Consider the following 15,897-nt stretch of genomic DNA (forward strand, 5'->3'; position numbering starts at 1 on the left):
TTCTTCCTGTACTTGTCTTTGGTGACCGTTTTCATTTTTAGAAACCCCAGTTGCACTAATCCGTTTCTCGGCAACATATTCAGAAACAAGAATGAAGTTTGCCAACAACTGCCGGAAAATGACTATAAAATTATAATCTTCAATTCTAAGGAACTATGCCAATTGATTGTCATATGTTTCAAATCTTTTATTGTAATATAAACAAAGAGGTGAACTAACTGCCCATCACTCTCGGGACCCGTGACAATCATCATGGGTACATTACTACGCCTATGGAATACGGCTAAAATTACTGAGTTTTACAGTCCAAAAATGATATAAACTCTCTCGCATTAAAGAACACATAGCTAATATCCAGTGCGATAAATATTATTTTTTTTATTATCACAATTATTATTATTTATTATAATTTACAAATGAATTGTTTTTTTTGTTTTTTTAAGTTGTAGCCGGTTTACCATTCTTATAGCTAAAATTGTAAATTTGCAACGCTCTGTATAATACACGACGAGATATACAGGAAACTGTTAATCTTCATCGAATCAAAACGTCTCCAGATATAAATATTTTTTGAATCTCGAATAAAATAATAACGATTGGCAACGGGAAGTATCAACGTAAAATGTAACAATATACAGGGCGACCTACTAAAAACATCCTACTTTGTCGAACAGATGATGACATTGTATTGTAGAAAATATTTTGGAAAACAAATATTCCCAACTATTCTGCCATCTATCCATCGTTGATCACCCCGTTTCATGAAGAGTCAAGAGTCAAAACGCGCGAATGGAATGTTTATCGGCTCGTTGTCTCGCGTGTCGAGACTCGTCCGCGAAAATCCCCATCCGTATCATGGAAAGCGCCGAACAAAAGCACGGTGACCAGGAAAGTCCCATCGGGTGACGTGTATATTTTCGTTCGTATAAAAATTCCCTTCTAATCTCTCGTTCGTTCACAAACTTAAGATGGTGTGGGAACTTCGCTGGAATCGGACGATAAGGTCGGTTTCCTGTAGTCCCGATAACATCAAGTCGTAAACACCAGCGCGCTGGTTTCCCACAGGTTTGCGCGCATTATATACCGGTCGTCCCAGAATTGAAACATGGCGTGTCTGGTGATAAGCGCCAGGGTATCACCGTCAAAGGTCACATCTTAATTACTATGTCGGAGCACTTCTTCGTGGTCCAGAATTGTTAGAAAAGAGCACACACATAGTTGATCATAAAGACGTAATTAAATTTGTTATTTTTATAATAAAATTTCTAATCTTGATCATCACATGTCAAATCTTTTACTGTAACATGTTTATTATGGAGAGAAAATTAACTAAATTTATATATTTATTTAAAACCTACATACGTTTTATATTAAATTTTAATTTATTTTTTAAAATTAACAACTGGCATACTAGGCCAACAGTACTTCTTAAGCAAAAGCTTTTATTATAGCTTTTCTATAAGTCTGGATTGACACCTCATCTAGAGGTTTTACAAATTACATTAAAAAGTTGTAATAACAAATTATAGGAAATAAAAAAATATATCTAAAATAATATATAAACAGGGATAAAAAGCTAATCCTGACAGCACATAGTGGAGGTTCAGGGCTATTTACATATTAGGGACTGTAAGAGTTATGGCAGAAAAATTACTGGCTCTTTTAATATCTAAATTGGGCCTTATTTCCGTTACAAATATTTATGTTAACCCATCATGGCTTCGAGAGATATAATTCGATTTGTATTACTTTGGGCAAGTCAGCTAAGGACACTCGCCCATTACGGCCTACTAACATAACAAATTTTGACTGGTTAATTTTGGTTAGTTACAGTAGTACAGTACAGAATGTTGTGTTAAAAAACATTCTTCCCTAGGAACATTGTAAATGCCATTTTATTATAATAATGCGGCTACAACAATGTATTTGCAAACATTAAAATTTAAAATTTTTTGAACATGTCAAAGTTCAGTAGTGGTTAGTTACCTCGACGAGTTTCGGCAATGGGCGAGTGTCCCTTATAGACATCCCCAACGTTACGTACATTGTAAAGAACAATAATAAGAAGATATACCGTATATTTTTGTAAAAAATATGGAAGTGTTTAGTGTGTTTTTGGCACGCTATAGTAAATTTGGAACGGAAATAATAGAAGCTACGGCATACAAAAAATTATATAGTAAAAAAAAATAAAAACTTCATTTGCAGTCAAAATTATGAGGGACACTGTATATACAACAAATACGCAGTTATTGCATCTGAAAATAACTGGAACGCGCGACCACAAATACAATATCATCCGTTTGCGGTTATCGCTGTTGATGAAAATCAAAAATTTCGTTTGTTTTATTAAATATTACGAATATCGCTTTTGTAATGGCAACAACGAACGCTGGGCGACGTGCCCGCGTATAATACCGACGCAATTTGTTATATACGCGCACCTACACATATAGACGCACACACGGGCCAAATGTTAATTAAACAAATATTTTACGAATACTTTGTTCTCGCTACGCGCGACGCAAAAAAAATTTTCACGCCCCCCCTCCACCCCATCCGACACGGCCGCACGCGACAAATTTAAATCGGCAATTATTCATAGTAAATATTTTCGGAAAAATATTAGACTTTTTGAAAATCCGTAGTTTTTTATTTATTTATTTTTTTTTGTTATAAACTAAAATACAGTGAATAAAAAAATCCATAGCATATCCAGTAAACATAGTGAATAGGTAAAATAACGCTTAAATTCCAACGATATGAGTAATATTATAAAAATAGATCGCACACGGCCAATTACCAAGGGTCAACATATTATTTATTTATTTCAATGACAGATGACAGTGAAAGATGGCGGAGACATCAATATTTTCTTTTTAAGGGCAACGTATTGCTTGTAATAAAGCTCGTATGTTTTTAAATTGTAGCGTTGTTCTATCAAACCATTTTTAAATGGTGATCCTCGAAAATTGCAAAAAATCGGTGAAACGAATGGGAAGTTCGTTTAAGCTTCTAAAGGGATTTAAATCATTCATTCATTTCATTTTCATCAGTTCTCTATTAGTTAACGCAATTTCTTTAAGGGTATTTGAGTATACCTACGCGAATTTTAATGGCAAATAATTCTGAAAATTTTAGGTGAACATAGCTTACATAGTATCTTAATATGGTTGTTTTTAGATTTTTTTTCTCTATTTTAGCATGTTCATTGTCAATATTCTCAGGGAAACTGTTGCAGTGTGTGTTAAATAATCGTATTTGTATTTTCGAAGTTATCACAGGTCCTATCAGGATTTGTGACAATAAATACCTTGTCTTATACCCCGTTCTTTGCTGGCCCTAAGTTTCTGAAAATACTTTTTTGTTTTCACGACCAAACATTGTTTTTAAGCAATCTTTCTGCTTGCGCATTCAACAAAATTACGGAAAATGCTTTTCCGGATCGGCAAATCCTATCAGAATCTGTGACAATAAATAGCTTGCCTTATACCCCGTTGTTTGCTGACCCTAAGCTTCTGAAAATACATTTTTGTTTTCACGACCAAACATTGTTTTTTAAGCAATTTTTCTGCTTGCGCATTCAACACAATTACGGAAAATGCCTTTCCGGATCGGCAAATCCTATCAGGATCTGTGACAATAAATAGCTTGCCTTATACTCCGTTCTTTGCTGGCCCTAAGTTTCTGAAAATACTATTTTGTTTTCACGACCAAACATTGTTTTTTTAAGGCAATTTTTCTGCTTGCGCATTCAACAAAATTACGGAAAATGCTTTTCCGGGTCGGCCGTTTCAGTTATTTCTGGTGGAAAAATAGGCGAATTTTCCATGGTAAAACGCGCCACTGTTCTCCCCGGCTGCGAAGAGTTTATTGTGCCATCGATTGTCCGTTCGGGAAATTAGGGGAAAACGGCCCTAATGACGGTGACGTATAATTTTCTAATTACTTTCGCGTGTCCCCCGATCAGTCCGGTATAAAGGACGAATCGCGTTGTGGAAAGTTCTCGAAAACATTAAAAGGACCCTTAATAGGAAACATAATAGGTCATAATATGTGATTTAGAAATATTTTAAATTTAATTGAACTTTTAGGTGGCCTTTTCAGTAGCAACTCGTTAAGTTTCAAAAAATAGTAAATATTTTGGAATATACGAGGGTGGGCTGATAAGTTTTGAACCTGATAGAGATGGCGCCTCAATATAACTAGATTCTTTATAAATTTTCCCGTTCAATTGACAGCCTTTTGATGAAAACAACAGTGATATTTTTACAAAAATTGAAGATTTAAAAAAAAGTGAGTTATAAAATACTTTCAGTTAAAGTGTAGAACGGCTTCTCAAATAAAAGAGGATATGGATAACTGACAATACCTGAACTAGTAGAAAAGATGATTGGATACCAGAAAATTTGTAGTATTTTGATATATTTTAGATTTCATTAAAAATCATATAAATACTAAGAATAAAATATCAGATACTGGAAAATAAATTTTAAATGAAAAACTGAAATCGCGGCCCTCTATATTTTATTGTACTACCCCCTTACTCTTGATTTGTTTTTCGCGGATTATTACTTTAAAAAATAAGCAAAATTATTTATTTGTTTTGCTTTTTTTAGGACGATGGTAAAAATAACTACTTGTCATAACTATATGTATCGTTCATAGCGTTCCCCAATTCAGCAACGCCATTTTTTCCGAATATTCGTTGCAAACAATTGACGCAGGCAAGCCAGATGTTTTTTTGTGCACCGTTTTGAATAAATACGCTCATTTTCGTGTCGATATGCCGAAACAATACAAAGCGCCTACTCTTCCTCACGGGATAAATACACGTGTGCGTATACCTGCACGATTTTTTTTTGAACCCCAAACCGATATAGTATTTCGAATATAGGTATAATTTGCCACACGCAATGGTAGAAATTTCCCATATTAAATGTTATATATTATTACCTCGAGAACCGTTTTAACCCCTCGCGTTCCTACTGGATTAACCAACGGTTTACGACTAATATAATATAGCTGATACTCTGATTACTTTGAGGTATCAAGATTTTTTTAGATAGACCAGAGCGGGGGACTGTAGAATCATAAAGCGTATCTATTTGGTTAAAAACTTTAATAATTATAAATTTAATATTGAAGTTTCACCTTTATGTCAATTTTTATGAGGTTATATTCTCAATTTTTGCACTACCGCTCGTCTGCTGGCCAGGTGTTTTTTTTTGTTTTTCCACCAAATATTGTCTTTAACGCAATGGAAAATGTAATTGATATTTTTCTAATGTGCACTTGGCTCAGAGAATAATATGCGACGAATGAGTCAGGATTTTATTTGGCACCAGCGAAGCTCAATAAACGCGTCACTTAAAAAGTTTAAAAAGTATACCAAATGTCTTACAGACTATACTTTTTCTACGAATATTCGTTTTTCCAAAACAACACGAACATATTCATGACCGTCAGAATTGACAAACGTCAAAATTCAAGCCGAAAACACCCGATCCATGGGACAAGAAACTGACATGGTAAAATGAACCTTTCCGCACGCTATATCGGTGTGTAATTAGGTATTTTACAGAAGGGAGTAGAAAATAGTACATTATGCAACAAGTTTGCATTTTTAGAAATGGTAGTAGAACGTTATTTTGTGAGATATTTCCGGACCGAGATCCGAACATACATCCCTTTTAATTTAGAAAACACTGAACCCGTGAAGTCTTCACTTTCGTAAAACATTAATTGGCCTTGATCAGTTCTAACGGACGTCATTGTTCCTGTTACGGACTTATGTTCCTAAATTGCGTCTTACATATTGGGATTTAAAAGAGAGCTGCCGCAGCGGCACGCATTCGTTTGCGCTTAAAAAATTGTGAAGCAAATCCATACGAAAATTTACCCCGAACTCAAATCAAATAACGACCAAATTAGATGTTGTCGTTGCATTGCATATGGATATGTTTTTGAGAATCGACAAAAAAATAAACTAACATTTAAAAAGCTTTAGTGCACACCATTTTATTTCTACATTTACGGGGGTAAGCTGAAAAGTTCATGCTTGAAGTTACACAATCCGCGTAACATAATATTTTCCATGCCTTCTCTCCCATTTTGTATCTTCTTTCATACTTTGAGGGTAGGACATAAAACTATCACCTGGTCTAATTCCTGTTGTGTTTTAATTTTAGTTTTATTGTTTTTGTTGAGTTGTTCTTTAAAATTCCATGAAATTTGTATTTATGTATCTTGTGCGTTAGGCCGCAGTCGCGTCGTTCTGAAAACCAAATTTAGTCGATATTATTATTGGGATTTCCCGAATCGCTTAGTATCGTATTCGGGTATTCCTTGAATAGGGCTGGCTATAGGTAAATTGGACATCACAAACACATAATAATGTACATATTATTATTAAATAGTGATGGGTAACACTCTACAATTGCAAAACGTTATTTAAAACATTTTTTAATTAATCAATTAAGAAGTGGTCAGTGACCGGTTAATTAAGACGATCGGAGTATTCTTTTATTCATTTTATTTTATTTATTTATAATGGTGTTTCACATAAAAAAATAAAGAAATTATTTCCTAAGCAAAGAAAAAAAAAACAATCTACAGGGGCTATAAAGCACACAAAAAAAATTATGTAGGTATGTACATATTTTTATTTTATATAAAAATAGGAAACTAATAAACACTAATATAGGTAATGCAAAACGAGAGAAACTAAACTACCTAAACTAAAAACTTATCTTTCTATATAAACTTTACAACATACAAGTAAAAATTTATTCTTTTTGAGTAAAAAAAATTGTCATTTTTGTGTGTTTATTTTTTCTCAATACAGATTTCATATTTTCGATGTGCTTCTCAACCTTCCAGGACGCTTGTAGATTGTACAAAATTTGCAACAATTTTAGCGGCACAAAGCGCTTCAGAATAACTTGGTACTTCATCCTGTTGAAAACCATCGTCGCTTTCGTTACCAGAGCTTTGAGGATCATTTGGCTGTAAAACTTCATCATTCTCCGGGAAGCTATCCAGCTCAGGAAGATACATTTCAGTGTTAGTTAGTCGTCATTATTTTTGTACTTCTAGAACCACTGAACCAGAGGTAAGTTATCGTCTCAATCAAACTCATCTTCCGATTTTATCAGACCTGCATGTCGACAGGAGTTTGAAATAGTGGTAGAAGTAACATCATTCCAACATTATACAAGTAATTTTACGGAGTCTAGAATAGTGACGTTGAAAGATTCCTTATTTTCAAAGGACTGGATCAAACGATACAAAAAATATCTGCGGTAATATATGTCTTAAGGCATTTTATTATGGCCCGATTAGAGATATAACGGTTCGGAAAAAAACCGGAAAATTTGGAAAAAAACACGGATTTTTTTCCGTTTTTTTCCCAAACCTCGGAAAAGTTGGAAAGAAACGGAAAATTTGACTTTTTTAAAATTAAATGCCAGACAGCTAAACGAGTTAATATATGATGATATATATGTATATAGGTTAGTATAAGTTGCTTCAATAAAAAAAAAACAAAAATTAAGTTGCCTACTTTATTTCAAATAATAAAGAAAATAAAATAAGAACTTCTTGGTTAACAAAACATAAACTCTAGAATACATAATAAACAAAACAAAAATGTATACAAAAACAAAGAAGAAGAACTGACAAAGCAAGCAAAATGCATGTAAAAAAACGTCATTTCTGCAAAGCCAGTACACTTAAAGGGGTTTCATCGTGAAGGTCTTCGGAGAAAGAATCTGGTTCTGATTCCGCAGTATCGCCGTCCTGGATATTCCTAATTAATTCGATATCCATTTCAACTCGCTGCAAAAGCGGAACTGGCCTAGAATCGTAGGCAAATTTGTCATTTTTTTCTAAATTTAAAGTAGACTGAATTGCAACAACTTTTGTACCTTATCTTGTGTCAGTCTGTTTCTTTTTTTAGTATGAATAACACCATGCAAAGACCAGTTTCTTTCTGACGAAGCGGACGATGTAGGTCCTTTTAAAATTCTCGAAGGAATTGGCATAGGTGGCTGCGAGGTACATAACCCCTGCCACCATATAACTGGATGGGTACTGCTAGCAGATTCCCATAGAGAATTCCTACTAAAAATTCCGGTTTCAGTTCTGAATAATTGAGACATTTGCGAAATAAAATCAATTGCCAATATAACTCGGTCTTCATTTGTTTGCTTCCCTTTAAAACGGGAATCAAGAAGATTTGCTGCAAAATGAATAGGTTTACAACAAAATTCGAAACGCTCTTTTGCACATTTTAATAGGTTTTCTCTAGTCAGGCAGGACAGGCCATCAGTAATTGCGGGAATACCACATATTGCATCTTCTATCAACTCAAAAACAAAAGGCACTTCTGATAATAGGGATGTATCGGACTCAATAAGATTTGTTTCGCGGAAATGTATAGGGGATTCACCGGTAAACAAGTTGTCAGTGTTGTTACACTGCACTTATTTTTTAAAATATGTTTGAAAATAATTGTATTGAAACCTCCCTGGATATTAAAATGCTTTTGGATTTCGTTTGATGATAAAATATGTACGTAATACGCGGAAGTACGTTATATCCCATATACGTTATAACATTAGAAAATTAAACTACATTAAATATAATCACAAACAAGAAACAAACTAAGCATAGGTAGAAAATTGTGTATACAGTTTTCCGAAATTTTTGAATTCTTCCAGTACCGAAATTGGAGTTTTTAGTTTTTTTTTTAATCAAGATTTTTTTTACCTAGACCATTTTATTTGATTGGACGGCCATTCAAATGGAAATTGCTTTTGTTGCTTTGGTTGTAAATATATTTCATTTTGTTTTTTGCAGTTATTATCGTTGATTTCAATTTTTATTGCTACTTTTAAATCTTATAAATAGTTCTATAAACTCAATATAATTGGTATGCCTATAGCGGCTTTTCTTTCGAAATGTCACGCCGAACAAAACCCTGGTGCGGTTAAAAAAGAAGAATGTGGTTATGTGCGCCCGAGATGTCAACAAACCGGCCTATCCCTCCGTCGCGATATTTATCCCAAAAAAGTCGCCCCAAAGCGTAAAAAAAAGTGCCGCGCGGGTATATTTATTTACGTCCGAATCCCCCAATGTCCCGCGATGTAATGGGGTTGATGAAATTTAAACGGGCCAATATTGGCGTGTAATTTCGCGTGGCCGTCCTGCGGGACGCGTCGTTGGAAACAATAGCAATTTTTGTCATTTAAATAATTTACCCAACTAATGTAAAATTTCGGCAACACAAATTGGGCCGCCATCGATCGGCGCGTCACCACTTTTCCGGATCTCCCCGGATGTCATTTTAGTGCGTTTCGATTTCGATTGAATTTGGAATAGAATATTGGACGAAACATGCGAGTCTAGAATATTCTAAATAAAATGACAACGCATGTTGTTGATTTCATCCCCACCCTCATAATATTTTTTGAAATAAAAATTCTGATTTAGGCATAAATTTAAAAATATGAATATATAAAATCACTTCCGGGTTAACCGGAAGTGGTAGCGACATGTTTATTTCAAATTGCCAACATGTTGTGTTGTGTTCCAATCAAAGATTTGTCGCCAAATAATAATAATTTTCAATAATAAACACCCCATAGAACACATCGAATAAAACTTCGATAAATTTTACTATTACGCATTTGTGCGGCGATCAGGCGGTTGAAATCCAACGGGAACGCCAATGATACACCAAATGGAAAATCAAATCGAACAGGCTCGATCCGTTGAAACAAAAAAAAAGCGTCAGAGCCGGTAGCAACGAGGCGAGTTACAGTAAATTACCGACGGAAACCGCTTAGTAATGATATGCCTCCGAGTTTTCGATTCGGACTGAGGCGAAACATTGAGTCTGGGATTGATATTCAATACCAAGAGGTCCATTTACTTCTCCAGTGCACGATTGAGACAAAACTTAACGACACTGATTACTAAGTATTGAATATGTATTCAAAATTTACAGCACTTACAAATACAAGATACAAGATAGATAAAATGAAATAAAAAATATTAAAGACTACATTCTTTATATATATTTGTATTTTATACCACAAAGGATAAGGACAGTCTTGATACAATAATAATATAAAACTAAGAATAAGATAAAATTACATTTACTTAGCTGCCGAACCATGAAATTCGTATACATAATACCATTAAGTGGTACTTTATTAAGAATTTCATTATATTTTACGTATATTTGGTTTAATTGTAAATTATTTGCTACTTGTAATTTTGATGAGAATACAATTTGTTTATATTATATATTATTTTAAATATTATGTATTTTTGTCCGTCTGAGTAAAGTCAAATATTTGTTGGGGGCAGCTCCCCAAACTGTTGTACAGTAGTTTAGTTGAAAGAAATAGTTTTAGTTGATTCTAAACTCGAGCCAAAATAAACACATAAATAGTTTATTTTATCCTGCTCTTTTATTTTTAGAAGGCTCTTTTCATTGAAAAAATATAACTAACCCGCTGGTTTAAATCTGTTTTTAATTTCAATTCTGCAATCTATGAATATTATTCCGAGAAATGTAGCCAATCGCACGGCGGACCTAGTTCCTAGTGATTTGGCGTGACTTTCCCGAAATCGGAAAAACGTACGTCGATTATGGACCGGCTTTGTCGAAACCGGTCGGGACGAAGGGGTGAGGCGCGAACGGGTGGGGAATCACCGCGCGCCGGCAATGGGGTAATTACTTACGCAATAATGAGCCTGTAATTGCAGCAATAGCAGATTTGTAAATTGCTCATCTGACACATTTGTCGGTGATTGGTTTCTCTGCGTGCGCGTGTGTGTGTGTCTGTGTCAGTGTGTGCGTGGGGTAGCTTCGTGTCAGTGGCAGTTTTAATGCGGACGGTCTCTTTTCGCTGGTGAAAAGTTTCGAGTCCTCTTTCCGGTAAAGTTTTGTAGGAAAGCAGAGTATTTTTTGTTAAGTATCAAAACGACGAGGATGAATCCTCAGCTGTTCGCTATCGTCAAGTGTATCGATAATTATCGATGTCGATGGATTGCAATAAAAGTATCGATTTTACAATTTTAAAAATCCGTTCGGTTAAAAGTGTTTCCTATTGATGTTTCAATGGTATGTTGCATAATGCCATCTGTCATGAAGCACCGCTGTATGTAAAACGTAAAATAAAAGGCCACTGTGGGCCGTATTCACAGATCGATACGGTGTGTCTGGTGTATCGATACTTAAAAAAAGAAGGCTAAATATAAGCACAAATAAGGATAGAATACGGAAAACAATATGTATCGATATTTTGATATATATAGAATTTCATTTAAAGCCGAGATCATTTGAATTTGATATTAAAAACATCGTTTTCTGGTAGAACTATCTCCGAACAACTGAATTCAGGATTAAACAGCATAATTATTACACTTTTTGAAGTTATGAAGATGTTACTAACTACAGGCTTTATAAAAGCGCTTCCTAAGGGTGATATTCGGAAATCCCAAAGAAGAAGAAGATAAAACTACCCAAAACTAGATAATATTGCTAAAAAGGTCTCCCTCCGTACGACACAGGACACCAGACATAAGATTCCATCATGCTGTATCTAAGACTGAAGTTCATGGTTATGTTCGTAAAATATTTCGGAAATTTTAAGAATATTCTTCTAACTTGTTCGATTCAGCCTCGTCTCCCCTCATCTGGAGTCCATCTTTCGTACTCGTGAGATATTGTTTCTGCTAACAACCATGTTGATATTTTAGACCTAGTTGTTCACTGTCTCGCTTCATTAATGCGACATAGTAGAGTTTCGAGGTCATTCACATTATCTAGTATAACAGTGTCATCTGCAGATCCGTTATTGTTTATTTTCATGCCGGTAGGGCTATCCGACAAATATTCTTTCCTTTCCACGTACAGGTTAAATAACATTGGCGAAAACATATACCTTCTCTTGTCTAACTCCCTTTTGATTGCCCCTGCATTATCATTTTGGTTCCAGCACAGATTACTGATCAGCCTTATTATCCTTGCCTCCAAGTCCCAAATACTCGATGAAACATATGAAAAGACCTTTTCTTTGGTCTTAGCAATTCGGTACAATAGGAAACTAAATATGGCTTTTCTAGTTCCAAATGCGCTTTTAAATCCAAACTGATTGCTTACCTCCTCACATTTTTTGTGGAGGATTCGAAGGAAAAGCTTTAGGAAGTGCCTTGTTATTCGGTATTGGGCATTGGGCGATAAACTTATAGCGGAGCTCATTTTCCCGAAGGTGTGGAATGTCGTAAATATTATTGAATAGTTTTACTATTGTGTTCAAGTTTTTTTCACTGATTAGGTGAAGGGTTTTCGAGGACATATTACCAGGACCTGACACTTGGTTGTTTTTCATTAATTTCAATATGCTTGATCTCGATTGTATCGGTTATTATTTCACCGTGTTGATCTTTTTGTTGAGATGGAAACTATTTCCCAGATGACCGAGACTTTCAGCTTCTATGCAAACCCATTTACTACATTGGAAAAATTTTATCATCAAAGAATGATGAATTGGTAGTAACATTTTTAAGGAAAAGCCTAAAAATGGAAGGAAAGTTTTATTTTCCAGACGTTCCAGATGTTGCCACTATTGAAGTGCTATTAAAGTGATTTTACCAAATCCGATTAACTATGGAAACATAAAACGGCAGAATTCTTATTATTCGTTTGAAATTAAATTTAACCTGGATCTTCGTTGCAAATTACCGTTTTTCTACACTTAATAACCATTTTGTTGTGATTTAGTGTAAATTTGGTGGTTTGATATAACTTTTTAAAATTAATAGTGCTTAGTTAATGTAGTGTCTCCATTGTACCACATACCTGGGGAACAGTAAGACAAATGACAAATTCATTGTCATTATTTGTTATGATTTTCATTCTAAACCACATTTAAAAATCAAATTAGATATACACTTCTATCAGATACACAAAAGAAAAATATATTTTCTTTTTCGTTTTAAATAATAAGAAAAGACAAATTACTGTCCCAGTGTTACCCGCTTTCCCCTACCTTTCCCTTAGTCACTTCTCTTTTGCCAGTGTAATTTCATTTCATAAAAATATTAAACAAATACATTTTAAATCTTTTATCCATATGCCGTCGCCAAGAAGATGTGAGCATAATGTGAGCGTAATATCATCGATTTAAACAAATCTAAAATGAGTAGTGATATCTGCCGAATCGATAATTACCACCACCGAATGGTTCGGAAACTTTACACATGACCGGACGCCTTCCCCGAACCCAAACACAATGCTCGAGCAAAAAAATTCGTGAACGAGCTCCTTAAATTGGTTTTCCATCTCGCTCGCTCATTACCAGCGATCGGTATGATTAAAGTAAAATTCTATTACCGATTGACCGATGGTTATTTGTACAATGGGAGCAGGGATTCGCCTGCGAGATCAGTAGCGTGCCCGCGTGCCCCTGGGGTGGGACTCTGTAATTCGTTTTATTAGAAGACGAAGAGATTATTTCGGTAATGGACCATTTTTAAACTCTGTAAGCGCTTTCGGATAGGTTCGATGGAGCCGAACGTATTTCCGAAATTCAATTCAAAAGTTTCTCTCTAAAAATATATATTTGGTTTGTTTTGAGCGTCGATTATTTTACTGGTTTACTCCAATTATGTCAAAATTAAGAAAGACGCAATGATTTGTTTTCACAATTACTGAAAAGGTTGGAGTCAAAATATTTTTTTTAATTTAACAGTTTCTACATAAACGGAAAATTAGTTTGTCTCTGCAATCTTGTTTTATTTTATTTTCTGTGTTAATATTTGTTTTTTTTTTTAATAGTTTCCTAGTGATGTTTTTTTTGTAGGCAATTAAAAAATAATAATAAAAATGCTACAGCGTATGCGTTCAGATTATTTTATTGTCTAAAATATCTATTAACAATTTCTTACTGCAAAAACCGCAAATGCACAAATAATTCTGTCAACTTCCTCAGGAGTACAATATAGTTTGAGAACCCCATTATGCATCTAAATCGAGTTTTAAAAACACCAATGCATCCATTAAAGTATACCTCGAAATACATAGTGAAGAGCAAAAAATAAAAATATGTATAGCTTTCCTGCAGGATATTGAGTTTCCAATCACCAAAGCACGCCAAATAAATGCATCATTTATTAATCCGTTACCTCCACTTGTTATGTGCATGTTTTTGGAATGAAATCCTTTTCTGCTGACATAGCATTTTCATGCAGTGTGATGATTGCTATATGAGTTCTATCTACACAGCCAATATTTCCTGGGTCCACCTTTTTTCATAAAAGCTCTTTTAATTTGAGTATTTCCTTGTTCAGTTTGGAGAGATTCGACAGTTGTTGCGCAATCAGTTCTTGTTTGCTTTGGAATTCTTGAATTCATATTACTATTTTCCATGTGTGGGAGCAATTCGTTAAATAAATTGAGAACTAGCTCCTTATTTAGCCGAATCAATCCAATGAATCTATCCTCTCTTGCAGATTAAATCTCTCATTACTTTTTCGCAATTTTTAGATCTGAGATGCGTCCTCGATTCGTCTTCGTATGCAGCAAATGTATCAAAACAGGATACATCTGTAATTTAAGTTGGGGATTATGAACACAAATTTTTAAAATTTTTATGTCCTAAAAGGTTTCAGAATAGAATACGAAAATAACAAATACCTACCAGTAGTGCTGTTATTCTGTTCTATATTTTATGCTAATTTTAATTAAATTAAATTAAATGTGCAAAAACGATCTTAACAAACAACAGTCAACCAACTAACCAAAAATCGTTTTTTATTTTTGGTTAGGTTGGGATTTTCTTCATTTTAACACGAGGAGTACAATTATCCGTGCCCGACCGACGAAACGAATTTTGGCGAATGATAGTCGAGAAATCTAGAGAAATGTATGCAAAATATTTATCGACATATGTATAACTAAAAAGATTAATAAACCACGCCTTTTTTGAATCCTCCCTTATCCATATATTAAATGCTCGATAAATGGTGATGATAAAATAATAATAATATCTTGTTGGAATATTAACAAAAATTAATTTCGAGGGTTCTTTTCAAGAAAGCAGTTTTCCTTTTTTGTAAAAAAAAATTAAAACTTGATTGTTAGATACATTGCGGATCGTCAGTAAGCTCGTTTTAAAAGAGAAATTAAATATTTCTATAATATTCACCATGAATAATTAACAGGGATTTAGAGTGTTTAGTGAATATCGATAATAGTGTTAATAGCTGTTAAACATGATCTGGTTATCGAAGAGTTGCGAAAACTAGGACGTACTGCGAAAAGTGTTTTTTGTGGTGTATCTGTCAGACTCATTCCTTGGTTTTGCAAAAGAAGTGACAAGAAACCTCCGGTATGGGAAGAAAATCTGTCGAATATATCGCAATAGCAGAACAAGTTCCTAAAAATGCCCGAAAATAGTCGGTTTCACAAAAAAGCAATCAAAGACAACTGTCATTGTGAGAAGCCTATCTATTTTAAAATTATCCAGCTAGGCACAAGCGAAACCCCAAGTTTTGCCTTTATGCTTGGAAGTCAACAATACTCCGAAGAAAATAAAAACAAAATTACATTCACTTTGGATTCTGGTGCATCAGATCGCACTATTAATTTTAACGACTTAAGTGCTCATTATTCAAGTCTTACAACAAATATCAAACTATCAGTAGCGTAAAATGTACAATATGTAACAGCAACAAGGAAGGGCTTTCTAGAGGCTTTAAGCAAAGTGGGAATCCTAGGAACTCTGGAAAATGTCCTCTACCCAGATGGCCCCTACATTGCTATCAGTGGTAAAAATGCGAAGATACATGATACTTTACTTTGCCTAATCTGTCATTTTA

The 15,897-nt window shown here is 34.3% G+C and overlaps 1 protein-coding gene across 3 annotated transcripts in view; it reads right to left on the reverse strand.

Annotated features, from left to right (window-relative positions):
* Positions 1–15,897, reverse strand: part of LOC132699193 (segmentation protein Runt-like) — an 87,120-nt gene that overhangs the window by 58,516 nt on the left and 12,707 nt on the right. The gene's annotated exons all lie outside the window — the stretch shown is intronic.

Source organism: Cylas formicarius, unplaced genomic scaffold (genome assembly GCF_029955315.1).
Source record: "Cylas formicarius isolate icCylForm1 unplaced genomic scaffold, icCylForm1.1 PGA_scaffold_3__17_contigs__length_32017465, whole genome shotgun sequence".
In the NCBI taxonomy this organism is placed as follows: Eukaryota; Metazoa; Arthropoda; class Insecta; order Coleoptera; family Brentidae; genus Cylas; species Cylas formicarius.